This window comes from Salvia miltiorrhiza, chromosome 1 (genome assembly GCF_028751815.1).
Source record: "Salvia miltiorrhiza cultivar Shanhuang (shh) chromosome 1, IMPLAD_Smil_shh, whole genome shotgun sequence".
Lineage (NCBI taxonomy): Eukaryota > Viridiplantae > Streptophyta > Magnoliopsida > Lamiales > Lamiaceae > Salvia > Salvia miltiorrhiza.
In genome coordinates this window covers 73572657-73584765 of record NC_080387.1, presented here as the reverse complement: position 1 = coordinate 73584765, position 12109 = coordinate 73572657, and the positions used below count along the sequence as shown (strand labels likewise).

Sequence of the window (12109 nt, the reverse complement as noted above, 5' to 3'; positions counted from 1 at the left end):
TTCATATTGCCTTCTTTGCTCTTCTTGGATTGCATCAAAGCGGGCCATGTTTGCGGCTTGGAAGGAGTCAAAGCGGCCCATCATCCTATCCTCAAATCCGACACCCCCTCCTGGATACGCCGGGGGTGGTTGAGGTATCTCACCACCTGGTTCATATGCTTGCTCTTCCTCGTCGCCCTCGGGGGCGTGTTGTTGTGCATGTGCGTCTTGGAGGTGAGCAATGGTGGCGGCAAAGTGGGCGGGCTGACGCATGCCTAGGTTAGCGGCCTCCCCGGGGCCCATGATGGTGGTAAGGGCCGGATTGGGCAATGGGAAGTACACATTGCCGTTGTCGCCCTTGAGGATCCACAAAAGCCGTCTCCCGGAGGCGAGAAAGTGTTGTTGCACTAGGCAACGTTGGTCGAGGAGGATGTCACGGGAGATGGGGTCTTCTTGAATAGCCACCCCAAGATGTGTCGCTATAGGGGTGATCATGCCTCCAATGCATATTTTGCCCCCTCTTGTGTGAGCTTGAGATTCGAATTGGTCGGCCAAAAGACACCCAAGAGATAAGGAGATGTTGGTGAGGGCGCCTTGAATGAGTAAGAGCTCATTCGACCGACAAAAGCCCACATTCTCCCGACCAAGGAAAGTGAACCCGAAGGCCCGTTGGGTAAGGCGGATAACCGGGTTGCGCAATGACGCCGCCTTTGATCGCCGGGAGTCATAGCCTGCAATCTCCTCCACGCCTCGAAAGTGACATCGTTCCCACATACGGGTGGGATTGAACTCTAATCCACCGGCGTATGCTCCTCCTTGGGGGCAACCCAAAATCTCGTCCAACTCATCAATAGTTAGCTCTCGGGGCTCATTCCCGAGTTGGAAAGAGATTCTTGATGGAGCTCCGTTGGACTTGATGAGCTGGAATGTGGAGAGGAACTCAAGAGTGAGCCCTCGGTATGCTAACCATCCCCCAGTGATTACTCGCCGCCATCCGCCTCTATCCGCCAAAGACCAAATGTCTTCGGCTATTCCCATGGCCTCGATAGTTTCCGAGCAAATATACCGGCATTGCCGGTGAGGAATGGCACAAAGTTGCTCCCAACGTTCGCGGGAGTCCGGAGTAGGAAGTCGAATCCCATAGAATTGAGGAGTGTGCCGAGTGATAGTCACCTCTTCGGCACGGGAGGTACTGGCCTTCCCCTTTCCTTTGCCCTTTGTTACACGTGGTGCCATAGCAAAATGTGCCTACAAAACCAAGTGTGAGTCTTTATTTGACACAACAAACGACAACAACAAGATACTAGAAAACAACTTAACTAAGCAAATTAGCCCGGGAAACGGGCGAATTCTTATTCTAAAAGCACATAAATTAATCACACTATCACAATGCATCTCACAACAACACATAGCATCAATATTAAGCCCACAATCACCAAAATCTCCCCCCCAAACTTAGACATTTATCTACACCCAACACAAGCAAATTCTTAAGCAATAATGTCAATTAAGCATAAATTCACCGATTAAATTGCAATTAAATGAAAGACCCATCATCCTAGACATGTATAGAAGCAATTAAATGCATCAATTCAACAATGTAGCACAATGTAGGAAAAATCCTAATTTTGAGCCCTAATTGCATATAAACATGTAGAATGCAAAATATCACAAAATAATCGGTAAAAAACTTCTAAATCATGCTTAGAATGTAAAAATGAAGGAATGAAAGCAAGTAAAACATACCTTGTAGTTGGATTTGGAGGTGAAAGTAGAGAGGAGAATGAAGCAATTTTCGTGGGTGTGTGAGTAGAGAGTGAAAAGTGAGGGAAAAAAGGGTGAAAAAGGGGTTAAAAACCCGAGTCAAAGCAGGTCAACGCGTGCCCAGGAGGCCCGCGGTCCCGCCCGCGGCCGCGGGTGGTGACCGCGGGACATCCCTGGATTGCGCGTTTCGCCCGCGGTCCCACCCCGCGGCCGCGGGTGGTGACCGCGGGCTCCCTGGGAGTCTTCACCTCTGAAAAATTCAATTTTTATGCGTTTTTCTCTCAATTTTTCTTTTTTTTTTTTTTTTTTTTTTAAGATAAAGGGAATTAAACTCACAAACAAAAGAAATCACACACATATAAAAATATATACATAGATGAATATATAATACCTATGTATATGTGTGTTTATTGAACTTGCAAAAATTAAAGATACCTTGTTGGGGTGCCTCCCAACTAGCGCTTAGTTTAACGTCGTGAGCTCGACGTCTTCATGATGGTGTCATGTCTTTGGTTCGGCGAGAATGATGACGGACACTTTCTCTCGTGGCTCGGCTCGAAAGTATGCCTTAATGCGTTGGCCATTCACCACAAAAGTGCGTCCATCGTTGCCCTTCAATTCAATAGCTCCATTGGGGGAGACCTTGTTGATGAGGAATGGGCCCGACCATTTGGACTTGAGCTTTCCCGGAAAGAGTGAAAGGCGGGAATTGAAGAGAAGGACCTCATCCCCGGGTGCAAATTCCCGTTTGTGGATCATCCTATCATGAAACCTCTTGGTCCTCTCTTTGTAGAGGCTTGAGCTTGCAAATGCCTCACTTCGAAATTCATCCAACTCATTGAGTTGAAAGACTCTAGCTTGGCCGGCCTTTTTGAAATCAAAATTGAGCTTCTTGACCGCCCAATATGCCCTGTGCTCTAACTCTACGGGGAGATGACATGACTTCCCGTATACAAGTTGGTATGGTGACATGCCAAGCGGTGTCTTGTACGCCGTTCGATATGCCCAAAGTGCGTCATCAAGCAAGAGAGACCAATCCTTCCGGCTCCCATTCACCGTCTTCTCTAGCACTTGTTTAATCTCCCGGTTTGCCAACTCGGTTTGACCATTGGCTTGGGGATGATAAGCCGTTGTCACTCTATGCTTCACCCCGTACTTTTTGAGAAGTCCTTCCATCCACTTGTTGCAAAAGTGGGATCCTCCATCGCTTATCAAGGCCCTTGGAATTCCATGCCTTGTCAAAATATTCTTTTGAAGGAACTTGATCACCACTTTGGAGTCATTGGTTTGAGTAGGAATTGCTTCCACCCATCTTGAAACATACTCCACGGCCAACAAAATGTATTGGAAGCCGAAAGACATTGGGAATGGGCCCATAAAGTCTATGCCCCATACGTCAAAGAGCTCAACTTCAATCACATTGTTAAGGGGCATCTCGTGCTTCTTTGATATTCCTCCCATTCTTTGGCATTGATCACAACTCAAAATAAATGAGTGGCAATCCTTGAAAATAGTTGGCCAATAGAAGCCACTTTGAAGCACCTTAAAAGCGGTTCGGTTGGTGCCAAAGTGCCCTCCACTAGGGGAAGAATGACACTCCCTCATAATAGCTCCCCATTCCTCTTCGGGTACACACCGCCGGATGATGGTGTCGGCACATCGTCGATACAAGAACGGCTCATCCCATAAGAAGAATTTCACATCATGAAAGAATTTTTTTCTTTGGTAACGATTCAACTCGGGTGGTGGATGAATGCCGGATGCAAGATAGTTGACGTAGTCCGTATACCATGGGGTGTGGGTCTTGACTTGCAAGATTTGCTCATCGGGAAAATTCTCATTGATGGGCACATCGGCATTTTCCCCTTCCACGGGATTCTCAAGTCTTGAAAGGTGATCCGCCACAACATTTTCACATCCTCTCCTATCTCGGATTTCAATATTAAACTCTTGAAGGAGGAGGATCCACCTTATCAACCTCGGCTTGGCATCTTTCTTCTCAAATAAATACCGGATGGCCGCATGGTCGGTGTGAACAATAGATTTTGTGCCAATGAGGTAGGAGCGGAATTTGTCGAAGGCATACACAACCGCCAAAAGTTCCTTTTCAGTGACGGTGTAGTTTGATTGAGCCTTATCTAGAGTCCTACTAGCGTAGTAGATGACTCTAAATAGCTTGTCTTTCTTTTGCCCCAACACGGCCCCGACGGCGATGTCGCTTGCGTCACACATGAGCTCAAACGGTTGTGACCAATCCGGTGTGATCAAGATGGGAGCACTCACTAAAGCCTTTTTGAGTTTCTCAAAGGCCACCAAACAATCTTCATCAAAGTTGAACTTTGCATCTTTTTCAAGAAGGTGACATAAGGGTTTGGTGATCTTTGAGAAATCTTGGATGAATCTTCGATAAAACCCGGCATGTCCAAGGAAGCTTCTCACGGCTTTCTCATTGGATGGTGGTGGAAGCTTCTCAATGGCCACTATCTTTGCTCGATCTACCTCCAATCCGGCTTTGGAGACCTTGTGTCCAAGCACAATTCCATCCTTAACCATAAAATGACATTTTTCCCAATTCAATACAAGGTTAGTTTCCTCACACCTTTGCAACACAATAGATAGATTATGGAGACAATGATCAAAAGAATTGCCAAAGATAGAAAAGTCATCCATAAAAACTTCCATTACATTTTCAATTAAATCATGGAAAATGGCCATCATGCATCGTTGAAAAGTAGCGGGGGCATTGCAAAGACCAAATGGAATGCGTCTATAAGCAAAAATGCCATAAGGACAAGTGAAAGCGGTCTTTTCTTGGTCCTCCGGGGCAATCATGATTTGATTATACCCGGAGTACCCATCAAGAAAACAATAAAATTCATACCCCGCCATCCTATCAAGCATTTGGTCAATAAAAGGAAGAGGAAAGTGATCTTTTCGAGTAGCTGTGTTCAACATCCTATAGTCAATACACATCCTCCATCCATTTACTAACCTAGTTGCAATTAGCTCATTATGCTCATCTTTTATGACGGTTATCCCCCCCTTTTTAGCAACAACTTGAGTGGGACTAACCCACTCACTATCCGAAATAGCAAAAATAATTCCCGCATCTAGCAATTTGAGAACTTCTTTTCTTACTACTTCTTGCATAATAGGGTTTAACCGTCTTTGGCCTTGCCTCCTAGGTTTAAAATCATCTTCCATCAAAATCCTATGCATGCAAATGGATGGGCTAATCCCTTTTAAATCGGAAATTGACCATCCTATAGCGGACCTATACTTCCTCAAAACATTTAGCAATTGATCAAGCTCATGAGGAGAAAGGTAGGATGATACAATTACCGGATACGCCTCATCCTCACCAAGGAAGGCGTATTTCAAGTGTTCGGGGAGAGGTTTTAACTCCAAGCTGGGAGTCTTCTTCTCCACTCCTTCATCTTTCGGCTCTCCATTTCTCAAGTCCAAGAAACATGCCTCTCCTTGTGAAATTTTCTGCACAAAGTTCATTTCATTAGCCTCAATAAATAAGTTAGAAGCATTAAACTCATCATTATCAACAAAAGAGAATAGAGGGTTTAGGAGGCAAGTGTCCATTGGATTGTTGTAGATGTGGTACTCCTCCATGTTGATGCAAGACTCTATCACTTGCATCATCTTGCATTCACCAACCCTCTTTTCTTCTTCCTCCTTGTACTTGAGAGCCTTGTGGATTGAAAATGTGAAGCTCTCGTCATTCACTCTAAGGGTGAGTTCGCCCTTAGCAACATCAATGAGGGCTCTCCCCGTTGCCAAGAAAGGGCGCCCCAGAATCAAAGGCACATCTTTGTCTTCCACCATGTCCAAAACAACAAAGTCCACCGGGAAAATGAAATTGTTGACTTTCACTAGGACATCTTCTACTATCCCCTTCGGATAGGAAACGGAACGATCTGCCATTTGAAGGGCAATTGTGGTTGGCTTGATGGTGCCAATCTCTAGCTTGTTGAAGATTGAGAGCGGCATCAAATTTATACTTGCTCCCAAATCACACAAAGCTTTCCCAAAACGATCATTCCCAATATCACAAGGGATTGTGAAGCTCCCGGGGTCCTTGATTTTGGTGGGGATTTTTCTTTGGAGAACGGCACTACATTCTTCGGTTAGATTGACCGTCTCATTCTCTCCCATCTTCCTCTTGTTTGATATGACCTCCTTTAGGAACTTTGCATAGGAGGGCATTTGTTTCAAAGCTTCAATAAGTGGAATGTTGATGTGCACCTTTCGAAAAATCTCAAGAAACTTGGAGAATTCATTCTCCACATTCTTCTTTTGATGTCTTTGAGGAAAAGGGATTGGTGGGCAATAAGGTGGTGGAGCCACGTACACCTCCTTCTTCTTTCCTCTATCTCCTTGTTCCTTTGAAGGGTTGCCATCTCCAACTTCAACCACAACACCACTTCTATCTTCTTCGTCGGGCATCTTGGGCTCTTCATATGTTGTTCCACTCCTTAGAGCAATGGCCTTGCAATGCTCCTTGGGATTCACGATTGTGTTGCTTGGGAATTGCCCTTGTTGGTGTTGATTGTTTATAGACTCGGCAATTTGTCCCACTTGTATCTCAAGCATTTTCAATTGCTTGGCTTGAGCCTCTAACTTCTCATCCGTTCTTGTCATGTGAGCTTGAGTCGTGGTCATGAACTTCATCAATATTTCTTCAAGGTTGAGCTTCTTCTCTTCCTTGATCATGCCATGGCTCACCGCAAATCCGGGCGGTGGTTGCAAGAAATTGTTTGGATTGCTATAGGAGAGGTTAGGGTGGCGGTTAGGTTGGAATCCTTGAGTGTATTGCCCTTGCCCTTGGTAGCCACCTTGTTGTTGGGGCCGGAAGTTCGCATAGCCTCGGTTGTTGTTGTTGTTGATGTAGTTCACATCCTCGAAGCTAGTTTGTTCTTCAACCACGGGCTCTACCCTTGACATTGATATAGCATCAATCTTGCTATTCATGGCGGTCAATTGAGCCGTCAAAAGAGCTATCGGATCTGAGCTTGTTGTAGCCGCCACCTTCTTCAAGATGATCCTCTCCGTTGGGAATTAATGGCAATTGGTGGCCAAGTTCTCTATGATGTGAGCGGCCTCCGCGTGGCTTTTCTCCAACAATGCTCCATTGGCCAATGCATTCATGTCTCTTTGCATCTCACCACTACACCCGGTGTAGAATACACAAATGATTGTGTTTTGATCTAAACCATGGTTAGGGCACTTCCTTAGCATCTCTTTGAATCTCTCCCAAGCTTCGTAGAAGGATTCTCCATCAAATTGGTGAAATTGGACTATGTCCTTCTTCATCTTCATGGTTCTACCCGGAGGGTAGAACTTGTTGAGAAACTTTTGAGCCATGTTCTCCCATGTAGTGATAGAACCACCCTCTAAAGATTGGTACCATGTCTTGGCCATGCCCCTTAGCGAAAAGGGGAAGAGTCGAAGTCGAATGGCATCCTCCGGGACTCCATTCATCTTGATGGTGCCGCATATCTCCAAGAAGTTTCCAAGATGTCCATTCGGGTCATCTTGGGAAAGACCGGCGAATTGATTTTGTTGTACCATATTTATGAGGGCCGGCTTGAGCTCAAAATTTGTGGCGTTGATTCTCGGGGCATTCACTCCTCCTTGTTGGACAATGGGTTGGAACATATTGCTAATAGGTGGTGGTGGAGGTGTATTTCTTAGAGCTTCTTGCTCATTGATTTTCCCTTGCATGGCTTCTAATTGCATTTGAAGTTGACGGATTAAGTCGTGATTTTCCGCCATAGCTTCCTCCAACTCTCTATCTCTTCTTGTTCTTGCTTTGTTGTGTCGACAAAAAGCTTCAACCTCAAGGTTTATAGGTATAAGAGGTGCACCCTTAGATCTTGTGTTCATACACTACCTATCAACCAACAAGAACAAGAAGTCAAAACACAATCTTAAAATAGAAAACAAAAATTAAAGCAAGTAAAATGTCTAAAGTAGTTAAGCACAATGAAGCAAAATATCACAAGCAAAGAAACTAAACTAATCCCCGGCAACGGCGCCAAAAACTTGTTCGCTAATATTTTCACCACGCCGCAAGTATACGGTTAGTTGTAATATATGGAAGCAAGGTCGTATCCCACAAGGATTAGTAGTTCAATCTAGTGATTATCCTAATTCATTTTACTCGACTATTTAGACTAAACGATGGAGTGATTGGTTTGATTATCTACTAATTACTTAACAAGTGCAAAGACAAATAAAACCAAATAAGCAAGTGGATTAATAAGATGATTAAGGCGATTTAGGGACTAGGCATCGATGATTAAGTAAAAGACTTCAATTATAGCTCAATATTAATCTTGACAATCCTAATTATCTAGAGTGATCTCCCAACTAGTTCTAGCCCCCTCCCGGACGACTAGAGCGGTAGATTACGGGTCATAGTTGCCGTCCCCGGTCAACTTCTAACCTATAACTCCCAAAAGCACACAAAGATCGACATACTCTCACCCAACTCTCAACCTCCCGGTTATCGAATTGATATGTTTCAAACACCTTATCTATTGCAATTATCCTCTCCCGATTCAATGTGCAAATTAGAAATGCATAGAATGTGGCCAACAATCCATACAAGAAATAAATCAAGGGTTTGAAAAGATAATGTGCAAATGAACAAACAAGATTTATATTGAGCATAAATAATCAATCCATTACAATAATCATCTAGCCTAATCCCCAAATCAAAGAGAAATTTAGCCTAACATGTTCAAACACAATAATTCAAAGTTAAAGGTGTACATAATGAAAGAGAGAGTAAGAAATGACAAATCCTATTTATGAGCTTCTTCTTCCTTCTCTTCTCTTCAATGGTCTTCAATGGTAGATGGGTGTGTTGTTGGAGGCTAGGGTTTAGTGTGTGGAGTGTTGGGGAAGATGAGTGATGGAGAAGAAGAATAATGAGAGAAAAAGGGGGAAAATGGGGTTTAAGGGCTGAAAAACGCGACTCCGCTCTTTTCCCGCGGTCATGGCCCGCGCCCGTGGTGCTCAAACGTGGGCAAAACTCAGGGAACCCACGGTCCCGCCCCGCGGCCGCGGGTGGTGACCGTGGGGGGACCCGCGGTCCCAGCCCGCGGCCGCGGGTGGTGACCGCGGTACACCCCTGGACTTGAGCACTTAGCCCGCGGTCCCACCCCGCGGCCGCGGGTGGTGACCGCGGGCGATACCTTCCCCACGACGCGTGACCGCGGCCGCGGCCTCTGTGCGCGGCTGACTTTGTCGGCCCCGTTCTCCCTCGTCCGAGCTCCGATTCGGGCGCCGTTCACGCTCATGGATTCCTCTCGAGACGTACTTCAATCCTATGCTCTCACAATTCTCCAATCAACTCTTGATTTGCCCTGAAAAAACTCAAAAACTATACCAAGCAATCAAAACTTCATAAATACTCAAAATTGGGATACAAACACATATATGCAATCAATTCATGGGGAAAAATGACAACAATTCGTGTGATATTGAGGTATGAAATCCATGTTTGTCAGTATCTATTTCTATTTTTTGTAAAGGTAGGTGAAACTTTTACTTCACTTTAATTATTTTAACACTCACAAAAAATGTGGGACCCTTATTCCACTCACAATACACCCAACCACTTTACTAAAACTCGTGTCACTCTCAATTGGATACTAATAATATCATCGAAATTAAAGAATAGCCAAAATGTGTGATTCTAAAGAGCATCCTTAAATTGTCTTGTGTATTGATCTTAAGAAAAAAGGAGTACTACCTCCGTCTCACTATTGTTGTTTCAAAACTTTTGACCACGGTAATTAAAGATAATGTGTAAATTGATAAAAAAAAATGGTAGAATCCATAACTTTTGAAGAGTTAATTGTTACCTTTAATAGAAATGATACAATAATAATGGAACAATCCAAAATGGTAAGTGAAATGAAAGAAGTACATTTATTGTGTATGTCCAAGTAAGTGCGTCAAATAAAGTTTACATTGTGTACGAATATATTAATCCGATTCTGAAAATTCGAAATTTGCCTAAAATAAAATCCGTCCGATCCAAAAATTCGAATCAAATTCTAATTTTCAATTTGTTACAATTTTAGATCAGATATTCAGATTTCGGGTATTTTTGTTCACCCCTAAATTTTGACGAACCATTTTCATCTGCTGGTTTTTTCCTGTCTAAACGAGTCTATATCATCGCCTTTCTTCCTCAAGATTTCTCTAAGAGATGTAGGAGCAGAATTTCTAGTGCACACCACTCGTTCGACAGAAATCCGCAAAGAATAAAGGAGCTGTTTTAATGTCTGTGCACGCTCACCAGGTGCTCGACAGAAAACCAAGACTTCTTGATGCCGGAAATCTATTTTAGTATTGAAGATTGTCACCAAAACAATTTATGATGCTTGTATAATGTATTTTAATTAGTAATTTGGACTTAAATTATCTTTAAATCAAAGTATGAGGCTATATAAATGACTGTATTTTCCTTTAAATCAAAGTACCACACGTTGCTTGAAGTGCATTGAATAGTATTTATGTCCAATTAGCTCGCCTCATAAAAATTGCATTAAATTAACTAACTCAGTCACTCAGACATATTGCTTGACTGCATTAAATGGATTGCAACATATATCTGTAACCAACACTAATTTATTTGGCTATCTCTAATTTGGAAAAATATGTCGTGCAGTAGTAAATGTGGTTAATTAATCGAATATTGTCATTAATTAAGTCCACCAACCCAAGTTGAGAATATCAAATGATATGTAGTATTTTTTTAACAATATATATATACACACTAATAGAAAAAGAGGCACTCTTCCGTGCAATCGGTTGCATCGTGCAACTGGTTTCTAATCTTCAAGTGTTATTTGTATGTTGAAGTGGTGTCATTTGGAAATGTTCAAGTGTCATTTCCCGAATGAAGTAGTGTCATTCTGGAAATCAGTTGCACGGTGCAACTGGAGTATTTGTGATAGGATGCATTGGACACAAAATGTAGATTGCCTATTTTATCCCCACTACATATTTTATTTTAAGATTATTTTTTATAAATCACATATTATTATATATTTATAAGAGTATATTAATTTATTAGATATTACACTAAATATATTTAATATATATCTAATATATGAGTTTAGATTAGGAGTAATCTAATGGAAAATTTGGGCGATGCTATATTATAGGATTAAAACTACTATTTGTATTAATACAAGACACGTTCTTTGTATTAAATATTATATAAGTGTAGATTAGGAATACTCTAATAGAAAATTTCAACGATGCTATATTAAAGGATTAATACTATTTGAATTAATAAAAGACATGGTATTTGGATTAATGTATATTAGATCTTAGAAAGAGTAATAGAATAATGTTCAGTAAAAGAGCCAAGTAAGAGAATAGTTTCGACAAATACATATTATATTAAGCTAATAATTTGTTTTCTTTCTTTTACTTCTAAATATTTAGTATTTTATTGAGTGCAATGAGACATAAGAATTTTATTAGTCTACATAGTTTATAAATCTATTGAGTATAATTTTAAAAGGGGTTTACTATACTCTATAGTTGTAGAATCAAATAGACAAAATTGTTAATTAAAAAATTAAATACAATAGATATTATATCTATATTTTTAATTTTATTAAATAAATAACATTAATTATGCGTACAACGTACGCTAGTTTCGTTAAAAAGATGGATCAAATAAAAATTTCTCCTCTAGAAAAGTAGAATTCAATCTAAATTAATAGAAAAGTAGAATTCAATCTAGATCATTAAATTTTATATCATCTAGATTTAACTGCTATAAAAAAGAGCTACGATTTCTAGATTATGAGAAAGGACGTGTTGGTCTAATGGTAGAGTAGTGACGTAATATTGTTGTATTGTACCTCCAAAAAAAATTACCCCCTTTGTCCCATTAAAAGTTACGAGTTACTTTATTACATGTAAAAAATAAGAAGAATGTGTAGAGTGGTTAATTAAAAGTAGTAGAGCCTATATTTTTTATGGATTAAATTTTGTCATTTATAGAAACAAACCACTTATAATGAAATAATCCAAATAGAATACAAACCATTTTCAATTGGAGGAAGGAAGTAATATTATCATACTATTAATACTTGCACCCTTAACCATTAAACCCTATTTATTTTCTTTGCAACAACAAATTTAGAAAGAAAAAGAAGAGGATAACTCAATCATTTATTCCCTCCGTCCCACTGTATGTGAGACCTTTTTTTTTACACGGAAATTAAGAAAAGTGTATTTTGTTTGTAGGTGAAAAAGTGAAAATGTGTTTAAAGGGTAAAATCTTTACCAAAAAAGGAAAGAGTCTCACTTACAGTGG

The 12109-nt window shown here is 41.2% G+C and overlaps 1 non-coding gene across 1 annotated transcript; it reads left to right on the top strand.

Moving 5' to 3' along the window:
• The first annotated feature begins 6964 nt into the window (after positions 1–6964).
• Positions 6965–7071, top strand: LOC131007385 (small nucleolar RNA R71). The gene has a single exon (XR_009096087.1). It is a non-coding gene; the product is annotated as a small nucleolar RNA R71 (small nucleolar RNA).
• Positions 7072–12109: the final 5038 nt, after the last annotated feature.